This window comes from Alligator sinensis, unplaced genomic scaffold (genome assembly GCF_000455745.1).
Source record: "Alligator sinensis unplaced genomic scaffold, ASM45574v1 scaffold375_1, whole genome shotgun sequence".
Classification (NCBI taxonomy): Eukaryota; Metazoa; Chordata; order Crocodylia; family Alligatoridae; genus Alligator; species Alligator sinensis.
Window position 1 is genome coordinate 1,461,233 of NW_005841928.1, and position 17,589 is coordinate 1,478,821.

The window sequence follows — 17,589 nt, forward strand, 5'->3', positions numbered from 1 at the left end:
AATGGCACTTTATCGTGCATCAGCAGATGCATGACGAACAGATCCAAGGAGGTGATAATTTCCCTCTATTGGGCGCTGGTGAGACCGCAGTTGGAATACTGAGTGCAATTTTGGGCACTGCACTTCAAGAGGTATGTGGATAACCTGGAGAGGGTCCAGAGAAGGGCCACTCGTATGGTTAAGGGCTTGCAGGCCAAGCCCTATGAGGAGAGACTAGGGCACCTGGACCTCTTCAGCCTCCGCAAGAGAAGGTTGAGAGGCGATCTTGTGGCTGCCTGTAAGTTCATCATGGAGGCACAGAAGGGAATTGGTGAGGCTTTACTCACCAAGGCGCCCCCGGGGGTTACAAGAAATAATAGCTATAAGCTAGCAGAGAGAAGATTTAGACTGGACATTAGGAAGAACTTCTTCACAGTTAGAGTGGCCAAAGTCTGGAATGGGCTCCCAAGGGAGGTGGTGCTCTCCCCTACCCTGGGTGTCTTCAAGAGGAGATTAGATAGGCATCTAGCTGGGGTCATCTAAACCCAGCACTCTTTTCTGCCATGCAGGGGGTCAGACTCGATGATCTATTGAGGTCCCTTCCGACCCTAACATCTATGAATCTATGAATATATGCCAAATAGTGCAGCTTTTACTGTATTAAAAGAGAGGCTGTAAAATTAAGCACTCAAGTTAAGTTAGTGTCTGCAACTGTAAACTGACCACTTTGCATGCCTCCATTATAGCTAGAGACAGAAGTTATACATAAACTGGTTTAAGTCATCAAAAACTGCTTTAAACCTGTAACAGAACAGAAATTTTGTGCACATAAACCAATTTCAAAATGGCTGGAACTGGTTTAAGATAAAACTGGTTGAATGTAGTATCAGACTTAACTTATTTGTGTCAAACCAGTTTATGAAACTTCTGTGCCAGACTCCTTCCTGGTTTAAGTTAAATCAGAGTCCCACAGCACCCCAGCATGCTTTCCAGACCTGGGCTGGGCTGTCTGCTTCAGCAGAGAAGGGTTAGAGTGGGGGAAAGGCAGAGTCTGTCCACCCCCCACCTGCAGGCAAACCTTATCTGGGGTCTGGAGCCAGGGAAGGAGGTTAAACTTCCCTTTCCCTGAGTTCAGAACTGTCTTGCCTGCTAAAAACTTACTGCTGTCTGTGACTGGACTACAAATTCCAGAGGCACCTGGAAGCAGGTAGAAGAAGTGATGAGCAATCCTGCAGAGTCCTGCTGCTGTGATTCTGCACTGCAAATCCCAGAGACTTTAGGGGCAGCAGGAAGAGGAAGTAAACACACATCCCATGCTTACTACATGCCAGAGAGCTGTGCTCTAGCACTCCCTGGCTTCTGGCCTGAGCCACTCTGGGTATGTGGTTGCATTTTCTGAATCAAAAGTGGATGTCTGTCCAGTTGTTTCTCCATTTAATCTCTGCCCCTTAGACTAACCTGTAAAGACTGAATTGATTTAGTTTTGGGTTTTTTGACTGTCAGTACTTAGCCTATAAGACTATAATGAAAGCTATAAACCCAGTGTGTTTTAAAGCTATTTTCGGTGGAATGCAGAGACTCATATTTTGGGATTCAGGTTTAGGGGTTGAATGTGCTATAATGCTTACAGAATCTTTTCTGTCCCTAGCACAGCTAATTTTGGCACAGTCTGTGCCTCCTGCTCAGTGATTCTCAATCAGGGTGCTTTGAGATCTTTTCAGGACTGTTTTGAGCATCAGAAAACTAGTACACTTTAGCAGTGTTAGGTGTGTAAAAGTGATTCACAAGATAAAACAAAATATTTCAAATAGGAATCCATACTATTAAAAACAATCCAACCTGTCATGGTCCTTAAATCTGTTTTTTTTCTATAGTAGGTCTATCTACATATGCTATTAGTGTGAAGCAATAAACTCCAGTGCAGAGTTTATTGCTCCTGGGCACCACATTTACACCTGCGCCCAGGACCGGAGCACATTAAGCTGGGTCAGAGCAGCCCCAGCTGGCAGGAGGCCTGGGGAATCAGCCTGCCAGCCTGAGGCTGCTCCAACCCAATCAGTGTGCTGCAGAGGGGCTGGCTGGGGCATGAGGCTGCTCCAGTGAGGGGATAGCTAGCAGGCAGCACCCACACTGGAGCACCCTCATGCCCCAGCCAGCTGTATCAGCGTCTACATGTGCAGAGCAGCAGAACAAAATGCAAGTATTACTCTGCTGTGAAATTACTTAGTGAGGCCTAATAAGGCCACATGTAGATGGCAAACATTCATAGATAATTAGTAGGGGTGTGCAAAATGGGCCGTATTCAATTTAGATTCAGATTCGGCCTGAATTGAGGATAGTGATTCAATTAGTTGATTCAGATCGCTGTCCTGATTCAATTTCACTGAATCCGAATCTGAAGATTTGATGCTGATTCAGAGAATCAGAGATTTGGTCATAGCCACAACTTTAAATGTCTGTACCAGGCATGGCTCATGAATTCTGCAATGGTGGGGCAGATGGAGCATCTGTCAAGAGTGGGGTGGAGGCCCCCGTGTGCTTGGCGGCGAACCCAGAAGCAGACCGGAAGTACTTCCAGTCCACTTCTGGGTCCACAGCTGAGCACGCAGAGGACCACCCCCCACACCCCTTAGCTCAGTGATTGGTCACAGGGGGACCCTGGGTACCCTCCCAGACCCAGGAGGCACCACCCGCCAAGCTGGGGGGTTGGGGGGCACCCTGCACACTCCTCAGCAGACCCCAAAGTGGACCAGAAGTGCTTCTGGTCCACTTCCAGGTCTGCTTCCAAGCATGCTTGGGAACCCCCCATGCTTCTGTGGGATGCTCCATCTTCCCCAGCATCTCAGCATTCATGAGCTTCCTGGTACCTTGAGGTATGTAGAAAAAAATATAAAGCTGTGTCTATGTCTGAATCAGCAAATCTGTCTGAATCTCTCCAAATCAATTCAGAGGGTTCCGATTTGATTCAGAGAGATTAAAGGGTTTCCTGATTTGATTTGGATTTGGAGATTTGGCTGCTGAATTGGGCCGAATCTCCACTGAATCAAATCAGTGACTGAGGTTTTGCACAGCCCTACTAATTAGTCTACTTTGCAGTAAACACCTTGTATAGATGTGCCCAGTTAAAACTAGGAGCTGGCATTTTCCAACAGGTGCTTTCAGTCAAACAAAGGATACCTTCAGTCTAAAAAGGTTTAGAACCACTGCTTTAGCTTCTACCTACATTCTCCTCTATATTCCTATACATTGTATGTTGGCCCATGCCCTTCTGCTTCCTTTGACTGCTTTCCAGCCTGGCTTAATGTCCTATATATAGGATTATTGTATTAGAGGCTAAAAAAACACAGGAAACAGAGCCATTAACTTGAACTTGGGGAGAAGCCACATTTCCTGCAAGATCCAAGACTCTGTATTAAATATTTGTGAGGTCCAGTGATAATTCATGAGTTAATTAACTTTTCCTTGTCTAATCAAATGCCTTGTTTTCACCAGGATTCTGCAGTGAAAGAGCTAATGAATGTTAGTTAACCTACAGTCAAAAATGCAATTTTTCATTAAGCATTGACAGGGATTAGACCAGCTACTCAATCTGCTCTGAGATGGGTACAAGAGAGATTACTACAATTGTACTGTCAACATCATACTCCTAGTTCACAGTTTCTGAGCATAAATGGGATATTTCTAGTGGTACCAGTTTTGATATTTATCACAAATGGGACAGGAAAATATGGAACCAAAGGCCATATCTCTTTAGATATCCTCCTATACCTAAATGTTAGTGTGAGCCAGTCCTCCAAAGCAGATCCCAAACCTCCAGAAGGATATGTGAAAATCCTCTGAGTATGTTCTCCCCAGAGCTGATCTGTTCAACAGTATCTAGGTTGGTTCAGAGTTATTTTGGAGATTTAGGGTCATAGGAAAGTGGAGCTGGCAGGGACCTCATAAGGTCATCTAGTCTAGCCTCCAGCTCATGGAAGGATTATCCCTGACCAAACCATCTGAGCCAAATGTCTGTCTAACCTTCTTTTAAAAATGTCCAGGGCTGGAGATGTGCAGTGGTGTGATGGTCTTTCTCCCTATTTCCTGGCTTCATACTAAATTTGTACCTTATAAAAACATTTTGGAGTCCTCAGAACATCTGATATTTTTTCCCTGGTCAAAAAAGTTTGCTTTGGGTTTCAAAAATTTGGCCTAGGTTCTCTTAACACACTATTCAAAAGCTTTCAAATTTCAGCTCATCTTCACTGAGTCTTCGCAAAGTTTTAATTATAATATGTAATTGTAGCTTTTTACACTGAGCCAAACCTTGCTTATCTTCTAAACTTAACTCCTATTGATATCCATTCAAATGTTTAGCTGAGCTTTTAGTCATATCAAAGACTACTTTGGTGAGTAAGCAGAGAAAGATTTAGCCCATGTGCTATGATCTGTTATGGAAAGTGGTTCTTAAATTCACAAATAATGCTAGGCAAATACTCAAAAATGTTACAAAAACACAGTTTCCTCCAAGTCTATGTTTTGAAGTAAATCTACATAGATGTCAAGGTTTTGTGGTGGTGCTGTTGTCAACTTGTCTTTTATGGATCAATAGTGAAATGGAAACTTTCTTTGTTGGGTTTTCTCATTCTATTTGTGTTGAGCTCAGGGGGCAGGAGTGAGGGAGGAGGGTCATGCTATCACTGTGTATTTAAGCTGCTTGCAATTACCCTCAACCCCTGCAAAGCATGTCACAGCAGTATAGTATTTATTCCCTGCCACAATGAAAGCCACTGTCTTATGCATCCCAACAGGAGTCCAGGTATAATGCCATGCTTATAAAGAATATGAGGGCACAATATAGGGATAACATATTTAAACATCACATTACTACACCTTTGAGTATAACTTTTTCCAGTCCAGATTTTCTACTCAGAAGTTGAGCTGCATGGGTCCTCGGCAGGTTGCTGAAGTGAAAATTATATTTGTCTACTACCTATTATTTTCTTAACACAATGTTCATCCTATATAATATTATTTGGAAGGATTATTAACCTTAACCTCACAGTTTCAAGGGCACTTCAATAAATATTGTCCACTTAGTTCTGGTTAAGTAGATAATTTTTCTGAAGGTTTTAAAAAACACCACAAGCTATTACAATATTATTACATAAACTTAAAAATAAACCTTCATGCAACCAAAAGTTGTCTGGTTATATTTAATTAAATGGATAAGCCTTCATGCCTTATAAATGTAGGACTGACATTAAAATTGTCAACGTGTTCTTTATCATTTTATAGCAAAATTATTTTTTAAATTTGCAAATATCAGTACCATACAATTGAAACATTTATAGTATACTTTAATTCAGGTTTTAAATCACACTATCATTTTTCTACCTTCAGTCCCACCAGCTTCCTTCCTTTGAGGGCTGTGAAGAAGATAATTAAAAAAATGTTAACAAATTAGTGGTAGAGTCCAGTAAAATAATTGCAGTGCATTTTCTTTTGCATTCTTTCCTTAATCTCTTCTCTTTTTAGCACAGATTTTCAAAAATGAATTACAGTGCCTGGTTTCTTGGATAGGCAGCTTGAGACACCTTTATAATTATTATTTTTTAAACAGCTGAATAAAATCATGAGACCCATGAACAAGTTTTTTTAAGTGATTTCAAATTGAGTGCCCCAAATGTTTATTCACTTTTGAAAGTCTTGGCTTCTAGGAAATGAGATAAGCTTATTGTCATGAACACTTCTGGTTTCTCTTGCCAGAAATCCCTTTACATAATACAATGTGATGCATTGCCTCCCCAGGCTGTCTGTGGTTTAATAGATGATCAGGTAGAAGGGTTGTGCAATGCTAAATACTCTTTCTAATTCACTTGGAGATACAGTATCTGTTAATGATTCCATCTCAGCAGACTAACAAATTCGTATCAATGTCAGCTCCCACTTGATTAATTAATGTGCATAAGACAACTGATCATGGGAATTCTCTACCCTTTTTCCCAGTGCACATTCCGCACAATTAGTCATAGTCACTCAAAGGCTTCATATGATGAAGTCAGCAAAATGACATTTAGCAGGGAGTTAAATACTGGATCAGACAAACAAGGTTGGTTGAAGACAATATCCATGAGAGAAATGCCAAATAATCATCAATTTTTAAAATAAAATCCTTGTTTCAGCGGCTTGTTTAATGGGTAGCACCACTAGTAAGTTAACATTTAAGTAAATGTTATTACAATTTTGTTATTACTTAATGATTTTGACCTTTAACTCCTGTCACTAATTGCTAAATAGCACTTGCTCATCTTCATCATTATGCTTAATTTAAATTCATTTAACAATTTAGAATTACAAGTTGTAACTTTTTGCGGTACATTTGTTTCTTTTCTAAATCTTTATGCTTAAATACAGGATGTAATACTCAAGGTCTATACTTAACAGCTATTTTGATAGTTGTGATGGTCGCGCTTAGGATGCCTCTTCGAACCCTCTTATAATCTCCCAGGGAACTATAGGTACTCTGACTTTCCTGCCTGCCACGTCTTGGATGTTGTTATTATATGTTCTAATTTATGATGTCACTAGTTGGGAGGGTTATTATATATAGTTCGGTGGGGGGTTGTTTGTTTGTTTGTTGGGGGGGGGTTGCCTCTGTTAGGGGTTCTGGTATTATAGAGGAATACCTCACTCACCTTCTCAACTATTCACATGAACTCACCGATATATATATATTCACAGTCTGATTCAGATTAACACATGCCTTTATTTTTATCTTTTATCACTCTATACAAACTTTATTTACTTTTAGGCAGAAGTTGTCCATTTATATCCTTTTCCTTTTCTTTAGCCTTATCAGTCATATTGATTTTGTAATTCTATCTATATAATGTTTTTATGTAACTGCTATCAATTTGGTTGGACTGAACTTAGTATTAGAAAATGAAGTCTCTTTCTCTCTTGTTCGTCTGTTTATCTTTTTTGAGCAGGTTTTTATCTTCAGACCCCACCATAGACTTTCTCTTTATTTTGTTGCTATAAGTGTGTACCTTTTATCCTGTGTGTGCCTGAAGCCTTGAATCCTCATGACAGACAACCAGATGCTGTCTCTAAGCTTGAGAGAGTGGGTCAATTCACTCTCTTCTTTTTTTTGTTTACTTTCCAGGGGAGCAGCCAGACTTGCCCCGTGATGTCTCCTTGGGGATCCACTCCTCTTCCTTGGAGCTCCGCTCTCTCTGGTGTCATGAGAAGTCTTGAGGTAAGTCTCTTATCCCCTGGGGATCCTCTATCTTCCTCTTGTTCTCTTTCAGCCCCTCTCTCTTTTTCTTTTTAAACTCTCATCTCCTCTCTTTTTTTGGCTCTTGGAGCTTCCATCCTAATATGGTAATGGCTCCGGAAGCAGCATTCTGCAGCTTTTTTCTACAAGTCGGTGTTTACTCTTTCACAATAGTGCAAAACTATTTACATAGATTTTGGAAGTCTGGTGTTGGGAGTAGGTGCTGTAAGGTTTTGGCCCTCTTTGGCTTGGTGTTTTCCCAGAGAATGATGGCAAGGTGAGGAGAGGTTGTCACTATCCCCCAGATACTCTGTGATGTTGTTCTTTTCTTTCCTGCCATGACTGTGATCTTTCTTTTTAAATATGGAGGTAGTGGTTCCATGGAGTGATAGGTCTTGGCCAGTTAGGGGAATCTCATTGTGGGGCTCCACCTCTCTTATACCCCATCTGTACCGCTTCCCAGATGTTCCTTAATTCAGGTGCTTCCTGGATCTTTTTCCCTTGGGGACTGACCCCCTACATCCCAATTGTGGGCCCTCCCTAGGTGAGCAGGGTCTGGGTCTGGTATATCCCATGCTGTCATTCACACCCAGCTTGTCTGTTTCTCTAATGGACTAACAGCCTCCATGTAAGGTCACTTGAGTCAGTCTATGCAACTTGTCCATCATATCCCTGGGGTACACTAGCCACCATCCATCTCACATTTGGGGGCTGACGCCCCATATAAATTTGTTAGTGCATTCACAAGTAAGCTTATTTCAGTCTGCCCCTTTAGCCTGGGGATAACCCCCACTTTTTGCCAGGACACTATGACTGTCCAAAACTGGATCTGGAAGGAAAACAAAATGAACTTAACTATTCTCTTGCATCTTTTGCACCTTTCCCCCCTTTTTATCAATTCATTCACAGGTCTTCACCCCAAACAAGGTAAAGAAAAATCTACTCAAACCTATTCCTGTCTTCCAATTGGGGATGATTCTCCAGCATCAGTTTACACTGTCAGTCCCTTCCCTGGCCCAATCAATTTCCATGGACAGGTGCTGCCTCAGGTTGCCACATTTCCAGGAGGCAGGGATCCCAAGCTGTATACTCTCCTCAAGTCCTCAGGTAACTGCTTGGTATGGATCTTTGCTCCTGTACCTGGCAAGCAGGCCCCACAGACTGTTGGGGATTACAGCATTCATGGGTGGTCCTCTGCCCATATGTGCCAGTTGCTGCATACCCTCCTCATGCAGTTAGCTGCTGGCCAGTGCCAGCCAGAGAATCCTCCTGCATCTTCCCTCCACAGATGCTGCTGTCTCTCTCCAGCAGCCCCTCTTTAGAGTTGGAAGTCTTGTTCCAATCTTCCCAAATGCCAGTCTGAACAGAGCATGAACCCTGGAAGTGTGTCGGGGTGCTCTGAGCTCTGGCTGTTTCTTTTCATGCCTGCAGTAAGCAGAGGATGATTATCACCCTTGAGCTTCCCCTCATCCCCAGAGCTTCTCTTTTTACATCTGGTTACCATGGCTGTGAACATGCATTTCCTCAGGGACCTTTTGCCACTGCTACTTGTCCCCAGGGAATGCCTGGTACAAAGCAGGTTACCCCATGTGGGATAGGGGAGGCTGAGGCCAGCAACTGTGCTGGCCCCAGAAGCTTTACCTGGGGGATCTGGGGGTCTTGGGGAGCTGCAACCACAGTGCTCCTGCAGCAGGGAGCCTGGTTGCTACCATGTGCACTGCCCTGCTTTTTTTTTGGCATAGGCTTTTTTGACCCCAGGATCACCCAGAGTCAGAATGACCCCCCACACTGCATAGAAGCAGCATGGGTAATGCCTCCATGTGTGGAGTGTGGTGCTGCAGGTGGGTCTGCAGTGCCACATACCTCATATCCACATTCATCTGGATGCAGCCCATGTGTCTATGTAACATCAGGGTACAATAATGGCAACTCTAGCTATGGTTGAAAGTTAGTACTGCGGGTTCCACTAGAATTAGAAATGTATTCTATATTCAACATCTGGAAGATAGTGTTAATAGGAAGAAAGTAACTTTTGATGTGGAAGGACATGTGGACTTCTACCTGGTTTCATTCTTTTCTCTTATATTACTCAGCATTTACCAAGGCCAATGGGAGAAGTGATGATACTACTTACTTGGGCTAAAGTACCAATAGCATTCAGCTAAAAACTTATAAGTCTGAAACTAGACCATGGTCAACAGATGACTAAAGTGAAAATTCAGCCAAGATTAGGGTAAAACAAATAGGAAAATAGAAGCACTATGAGCAACTCATATTTTCTCTATGACATTCTCCTGTTAAGGACATGAGCCTCAAATCACTGACAGCTGACAGACTTCTGTAGTTTCAATCCAGTCTTTACTCATATAATCACATTGACAAAAATACTTGCTCTCTATGCTCATCTTTCTGTTAGATTCAATCATGACTGTAGATGTTCAGGCATTTATGATCTTACTGCTTGAATTTTAGAAATCCTATCAGGATGATGCCAGCTGTACAAAATTCATCAGCTTGTGGGCTTCAAAACACAAGGTCAATGAGTGAGTTATCCTCCGATGCTCTGTTCCTTGTACTGGCTCCCTATAATAGAGTCCAGCTGAGGGTCTCTATCTTGCATCTGAAGGTGTCTATAGAACTGGAATGAGAGGCTACCTCAGAAATTACCTTTCTTTCCAGGATTATGATGTTCCATGCTACAATGCAATGAAATCATGACACTGTCAACAAAGGACAAAGATCATAAGTGTAGAAGACTGATCTCTCCTGAGAGGTAGACCTACTTTCTGGAACTTTTTTCTGTAAGAATGGTTATCATAGGCCTGTATTAAAAGAAAGATTCATTTTTTTTAAAACTCAGCTTGTCCTTAACAAATGGTGGAGACTAAAGGGCTAAGTCACACAACAAGATTTTGACAAACTGTGGAGAGAGAGAGAGAAGAAGAAGAAGGATGGAAATTCTATTGAAACTAAATAGTACTATTTAGTTGGTCTAATAAAAGATATCACACCTACCCAAAGAACCTTGCCTGCCTATGTCCTTAGACCAATATGACTACAACCAACAACCCTAAAAATGGATCTTACATTTATCTTTTAACACAAGCTTATGGTAACCATTCTTATAGAAATAGCTCTGTGAAGGAGATCTACTTCCCAGGACAGATCAGTCTTCTACACTTTCAAACTTGATCTTTGCCCTTTGTTGACAGTGTTATGATTCCACTGTGTTGTAGCATGGACTGTCATATGATTAAAAGCATCATTTATAGGCATGTATATACTTAGAAAGAGTAGTGATTTGAATAAACTTTTTGGTAAATATTTTACAAATTTTAAAAAGATTAACCACATTCATATGCTTATTTCTGTAACTGGAGTCCAGGGAATGTCATGGCTCTGTGAAGATTGCTCTCTCTTAAGAAGAAAATCAGGGTACTTCTACACCACTGAAGGACTCTGCCAAAGAATGCTTCAGGAAAACAAAGCATGCCCCCTTCACCCCAAAACAAATGTGATATAGTTACCTTTGGTACATGGCCAACTTCATGCTGAGGTGGTTACATTGCATCTATTTCAGGATGTGGAGCAGGCATGCTGTTCTTCACAGTGGTGCTCCCTAGCATGGTATTTTGATGGTACAGACATGCTATAGTGTTTTGTTCAAAAATGCAAGTCATGTAGTGTGTGAGAAGCACACGTAAATATAGGTTCAAGCGCCCAGTTTTGCCCAGAAGATGAAACAGGAAGTGTGAGTGAGGGAATTAGGAAGGAATCTTTCCTATTTCCTCAGTCTTTTTCACTGAAAATGAATGTGGATGACAGTGGCATAACTAGGGTGGGGTGACTGGGACAGCCACCCTGGGTGCCAACTTATGGGAGGAGGTGGCAGCAGCTGGAAGTTACCACTGCTTTCAAGTTTGGCAGATGCCCCAGGTGCCTGGCCACATTGTTACACCTCTGATGGGTGGAATTTGCATAACACAAGCCAGGGAGAGAGAAGCTGCAGTTTGCACTAAAGCAGCAGAGCATGGTGAGTCCCGTTTACAGATTGTTTAAACACCCCCCACCCTCCTCCAAACTTCTGGATGAAGGTGAAATCAAGAAACCTTCCACTTGAGAAAGCTATAAATACTTTGTCATGATGGGTATTACAAATTGAGCCATTTATATAAAAGAAATTAACTAGAGATTACATAATATAAATATGTGTGTGTATATATAGGGTAGCTAACATCATTTAATAGCTTCTATTTACCCTTTTGTCACAATTAAAAAAAAAAAAAGCCACAGGCAATGAAATTGAGAGAGCAATTTAAAAATGAGAAAAAAACCTAACAGTTGGATAAAAAATACCTTGTCATCCCAAGTAACCACTGTCAAGGACTCGAGAGCCAAAAGCTTAGTATGACACAAGAATAAATTAGATACTTATATATGAATAAGGATATAATCAGCCATTACACTAGCCAAATTAAAAATCCACAAGCCAATCACTAGATGGATTGATGCATCCATAGATTTTTGCAAAAGTTCTCCTTATGAAACTTTTTTGTTTTCCATCCATCTAATACTGCTAGATTCTGAAACAGATAGTCTGTTAGCCTGATTCAGTATCACAATTCCTGTGAAAGCAATAAGCTGCCATGCCACTGTGAGGACAGGTTCAATTTGTGATGTTTGGGGTGATAGCACTCTGGTTTGAAGATAAACAGAAGCTGTGCATATTATATAACTAATCTTTTAACAGTAGGCAACCAAATAGTTGAGCACCTGGTCCTGTGTTTTGTTGTTTTTTGCAAATTCTATGATTCATTTGGCATTTGGACTAAACAGCATGATTATTATATTATTTCTCTATTAATCTGTGCAATCACTACATTTGTGCTCAGGCTTTGCTGACACCATGGTTTATAAACCCCTGACTTAAAATGACTCATAAATGTTAAGTCTGCTCCTGTCTGCTGAAGTCAGATATGGTTCCTCAGTATTATTTCAATATTGTTTATTACTATTTCACTTATTAAGATTTGTGTCTTGGCTGTTGATCTTTGATACTGAAATCCTCCAAACTCCTTATGTTTGAACAATGTTTGTATAAACCTCTTTACAGAACCATGGAAAAGTATATATTTCCAAAATATCTTTGCTCTTGAAAATTACAGTGGTGCTACAAACACTGTGATAAACATTCTGAAAGCCTTTTCTAACACTGCTATTCTTGCTTTGCTGACTGGATTGTTTTATGAACAGATAACATCAGTATGAAAAACTAAACCTCTTCAATCAAATTTTTTTTTCCTATACTGATTTGTATGTGCTCTTTAAAATTTGATTCCCCACAATGGGTACTGAAGCTTTAAATATTAATGTGATTTTAATATTGCATAAAAAAGACAGAAGTTTGAGACCTTCTTATGCTCTAATATAATTCTTACAAAGTAAGAGCCAGTTATGTATTATCAAGACTTGATTTAGCTAGTGGCATGTCAATGAAATATAACAAATCTGAGCCCTGTGCCATGAAGAATGTGGAGTTACTCTTTCATTATTCACTCCAATCTCATAACTTCAGTGGCATACAAGGCATGAAATGTATTGTCAAAAATATAGTGTTGAAAGTACAGTGCCATTAAACATTTTATCCAATTGACAACAGTGCTTCACAAGGATTGAACCTTAAACTTATCTCTATTCTGGGGGAAGGGAGGGTGAGTTTAAAAACCCCTAAAACATCAATACATTTCACTGTGCTGCCTGGCTCTTTTTTTGCAGAGAAAAGTTTCCCGTCAGCAGTTTTTTTGTAACATACAATGATACAAAGGTTGTTTTTGTGAATTCCCCCTCCTATTGAGAGTGTGCTGAAGACAGTATTTGGTTTTGTTGCCATTTTATAAACAGTGAAAAAATAAAAAATGGTATCTACAGGAATATTGACAAGTGGTTAAGGAACAAAATATTTTGATGCTCCTGCTTTCTTCGTAAAGGCCAATCATTGAATTAGTCCTTCCTAAAAGAGGCTTGTCATAGTTCAGTAATTTTATTTATGGTGCTGCTAATCCAAGTCTTCCCCTTATTCCAAAATACTTACAATATTCTCTAGTACATGCAGACATGCAGAGTGACTAAGAAGAGATGTGTACTTGGAATCATAGAATAGAAGCCAGTATGCAAAATACTGGTCTGTGAAAATGCTATGTGGCAGTGAGGATCAGAGCGAATGGCATCCTCACTGCCAAACATTTGCATTTTCACAGATCTGCATTTTTCATATTGGTTTCATTTTTACGCAGGAGAGCACACACAACACCAACAGACTCTCCCTATGCCTGAAAAAGGGTGTTTGTGCCCAAAAGCTGGCAAATAACAACTTTCCAACTATTTAGTTGGTCTAATAAAAGATATCACATCTACCCAAAGAACGTTGTCTGCCTATGTCCTTAGACCAACACGGCTACAACCAACAACACCAAAGCATGGAATATTTTCCTATATTGTGGAAGTGCTCGCCTGTGCGCGTGCACGCACACACGCGCGTGCGCGCGCGCGCGCACACACACACACACACACACACACACACACAGAGTGTCTGAAATTCTCAGACCCTAGGAATACTGAGTAAATGAATTTTGTGACAAGGAATTTTGTGGAGATTGAGACAGTATGGACATCTCTTTGTGGCCCAGAGGCAGTGCGAGGGGAGACAAGCATAGCTTGTCCATGGACACTAACTCATGGTCTGCTGCCCCCTCCGTGCATGTTTCATGGCCATTGAACTAGCATAGTTTATGGACTCACTATTCTGACTCCTGGCATACCATAACCCTAGCTCCTTCTCTCTCTGGGGAAGTAGGCTGTAAAAGTGCTTGGCATCATGGCCATTGGTGTCTGCAAAGGTAGCCCTATCTGACCTCACAGTAGCCCATGTCCCAGTTCAAATTTTCATAAAATAAATATTCAAATTAAGGTGGCTTAGCTAGCAGCTTGTCTGACGGCTAATAGTAACTGATCTCATTAATGAACCAAACACTGAAACTCTAGGAAGGACTTTTTCGTATTTAAAAAAATAGGTGTAATCTGAGCTACCTATGCTTCCGTGTGTCTCTATGTAACATTAGTTGTTTAGGGTTTTGGATCAAAAGTTTGATCCATGATCCAGTAAATGGAAACCTTCGCAGAGAAGATTGCATGGAGAGCTTCAATTTAGAATGTTTGCGAATCTGAAGTTTTGTGCAATCTTTTTGGCAGGTTAGGACAAGACAGGAGAGATTACAGGAAGCTGACATTTATATTATTTATAGCTGGATGACAATTGGTTTAAATAAATCCAAACTCTGGCCTCTGTGCACAAATCTATTGTCTATGCGGACTTATTAGGTGCACTGGATAAGGATTTCATTTCACTACATCAGAAGCTACAAATAATACCTTGTCATTGCAATTTTTCACACGTTTTCAAGTTTTCCTGTTTTCAATATCAGAGCAAACTCATCTCTCTAACCCACCGCCAGAGGCAACTAGACTGGAACAAACCTCAGCTGAGGCTTGCACATAATGAAAAAAAAATGTAAACATAAAAGGGAGAGTTAATGGCCACAGCCATTCCAATAGGTCTTCATCCCACGGGCTTTGCTAGTTTTGTAATAGTATGTGGGGAGGGGGGAGGGGGATAACATTGCTTTTACTTCCTTTGCTGCTGGTGCTACCTTTTCTAGTGTCACTAGGGAATTGTCCAGCAAAAGCACTCTGGAAAGTAGTATAACTTTCATTACTTTTTTTTCCCCTTCCATCTTTTTTTTCTGCCAGTGAACTACTGAAAGACTCCTGCATTTTCAGATAAGGGACTAGGTAAAGGAGCTAAATTATTTACTGTTGATAGTATATATGAAAAGCATGAATATCAAGGTATTTAGAATTAGTTGCATACAGTATCTTACATACATATATTAAAATATTTAAACACATTTATTCAGCTTCTGTTTGTGTCGAGTTCAGATTATGGAGTACCTCTTTGGAATTTATTTCTTTCATACAGAACACTAACAAAGTAATTTTAAGGACACCATTGTACAAGTAGTCTTGGAAAATATTTTTAAATCACCTTTTGTAGGTATTTTCACTTACCATATGTGCACATTTCAGTCACAGTAGTATAAGAGTGATTGTAGCATAATGTACACATACCCAACATAAGTTTAAATTAGGTGGGTTGGTTACTGATAGCAACATAGCTAGGGCAGCTCAATGTAGGCTTCAGAATCTGCCTGAGATGAAAGGTAATACTTAGATAGTTAGACCATGCTGAGTTCCATGGTGCCAAAATTAGACTACTACTGGTACTGCAGCAATCTAATTTGAAACTAACTTGGGTATGTCTATGCTAATGCTACGCCTGCAGTGTAGACATGTTCTATAAAAACCTGATTATGAAGAGTTATGCTTGTCTAGTCAGGAAAAGAGTATGACACCTGACTGGTTTGACTTATAAGCAAAGTTTGAACAGCAAGAAAAAGAACAGATTAAATTCATGAGAGGCATCACTGAATAATTTCAGATAAGAGGTTCAAGAAAATTATAATCTGTTTACAGGAATAAAAATTCCTTTGATTTCAATGACAGCAGAGTTAAATCAATGCTACTTTGAAAGTCCCACCCTAGAGGTATATGCTCCTATGGAATGTATGTAAGTCAATCAGTGAATTTCATTCATTTTCAGCTGAATGAGCAAAAAAGAGAAAGAAAAGAAAACAGGAGATAAGTTATCTATATGCCAATATCAATACATGCAACTACATAAGAAAATGGTGTTGTTCACTGCCATTTTTTGTACTTCGTTCAAAAGTTACAGCAGGGGGAAAAACTCTAATTCAAGAAAAGCAAATTAAAATATTTTTCCAATCAGCTTTTGCTGATGCCTACAAGGTACAAGAAAAAACAGGTGATCGTTATTTTTACACTACCTGTTTATTACTAATAAAATTACTGCAGTACTTCAACATACTGCCATACTCACAGGACTGTGGGCATATGGGTGTTAGCTGAAATAAAATGGTTACCCTTTCACCCTCACACTGCTCAACTCAATAAAATGAAATTAGAGTTGTGGGAGGACAACAGGATTATTGTAGAATCATCATTTCCTTCAGCATTTATCCTTTAAATTTGACCTTTGCAAGAGTTCATTGTGCCGAAATTGATAGATCATACTCTTGGGAAAAAGTCATCCCGAATACCTGAGAGCTACTGAGCTAACTGAATAAGCAACCCCAGTGTGTGTGCATGTGTGTATTTAAAATGTGTGCATATGTCAAATTTAAAGGAAAACATGCCACAGGGTTTTCCTAGTGAATTTCTTTTGTGGTTGGGTGAATTTGTCTACAGCTAAAAATGCAGTGAATGTACTAGAGAATATTGTAAGTAATTGTAAAATAAAATGATGGTAATAAACAAACACATACTAATTCTTAAATCTACAAAGAAGAGTCAGAATTTCCCAGCTTTCCATATTCTTGGCCAAGATTAGTGACTGAATGAAAGTTAACCAGCTGCAACTTAATCCATGAAATATCAAAGTTATGGGTGCAGAAACAAAAAGCACTTTGAAAAAATCACTATCTCCAAACAAGCAATTCCAATGTGAGAGTCCATTTTTAGGCCACTATCAAGGTCAACACCAATCCTGACCTCAATTGTAGAGTTTGTCTCTGGAACAGAGCAACTATCCAAGAAAGTCAGTACCTTCAAATAAGATGTAAGTCTATTTCTCTTCAATCCAGCTCTTTCTCTCCCCAAATTAGATTTATAATTCAAAACTGAATCAGTAACTCCCATCCAAATTTCTACAGAATAGGGAAGGAGCAGAACAAACTTATTATAGAACTCTTTGGACACATATCTAGCATTAAAAAAACATAATGCTTTTGACTTAAGTGGAGATACCTGAGTTACTCCAAGTGAGCTGGTCACTTCTGTTTACTTTAACAGACTCCAGGCACTGTGTACAGGGTAAATTTTAAAGTTTAATAATATGAATGGAACATGAACCTTTGTAAGACACTGTGAGACCTGAAAATGAAAAGTTCTCTTTTAGAATGATTATGAATAATTATTATTTTAGTAGCCAGTCGTCTGTCAAAGATGATGGGGGGGCAAAGATGGAACACCGCCACCCGACACCTGACACTGCCAGTGCTCGGCCTCTGGCCCTGTGGGGCCCCTCCCCACACTGCCTTTCCCACCTGGCCCCTCAGTTCCCACCATCATGGTGGGGGGGTGAGGGGGGCCTGCCCCACCTTTTTGTCCAGCCCTGTTCCCCCCCCACTCTCCCTTCCCCCCTCACCGCATTGGGTCTA

General features: G+C 40.4%; 1 long non-coding RNA gene across 2 annotated transcripts in view; it reads left to right on the forward strand.

Annotated features, from left to right (window-relative positions):
* The window catches only part of LOC102369892, a 140,855-nt gene that overhangs the window by 50,065 nt on the left and 73,201 nt on the right, over nucleotides 1–17,589 (forward strand). For both annotated transcript variants that reach the window (XR_001357681.1, XR_323300.1), the window contains exon 2: nucleotides 7,127–7,219. This is a non-coding gene — a long non-coding RNA (uncharacterized LOC102369892). The remainder of the gene's footprint in view (nucleotides 1–7,126; nucleotides 7,220–17,589) is intronic.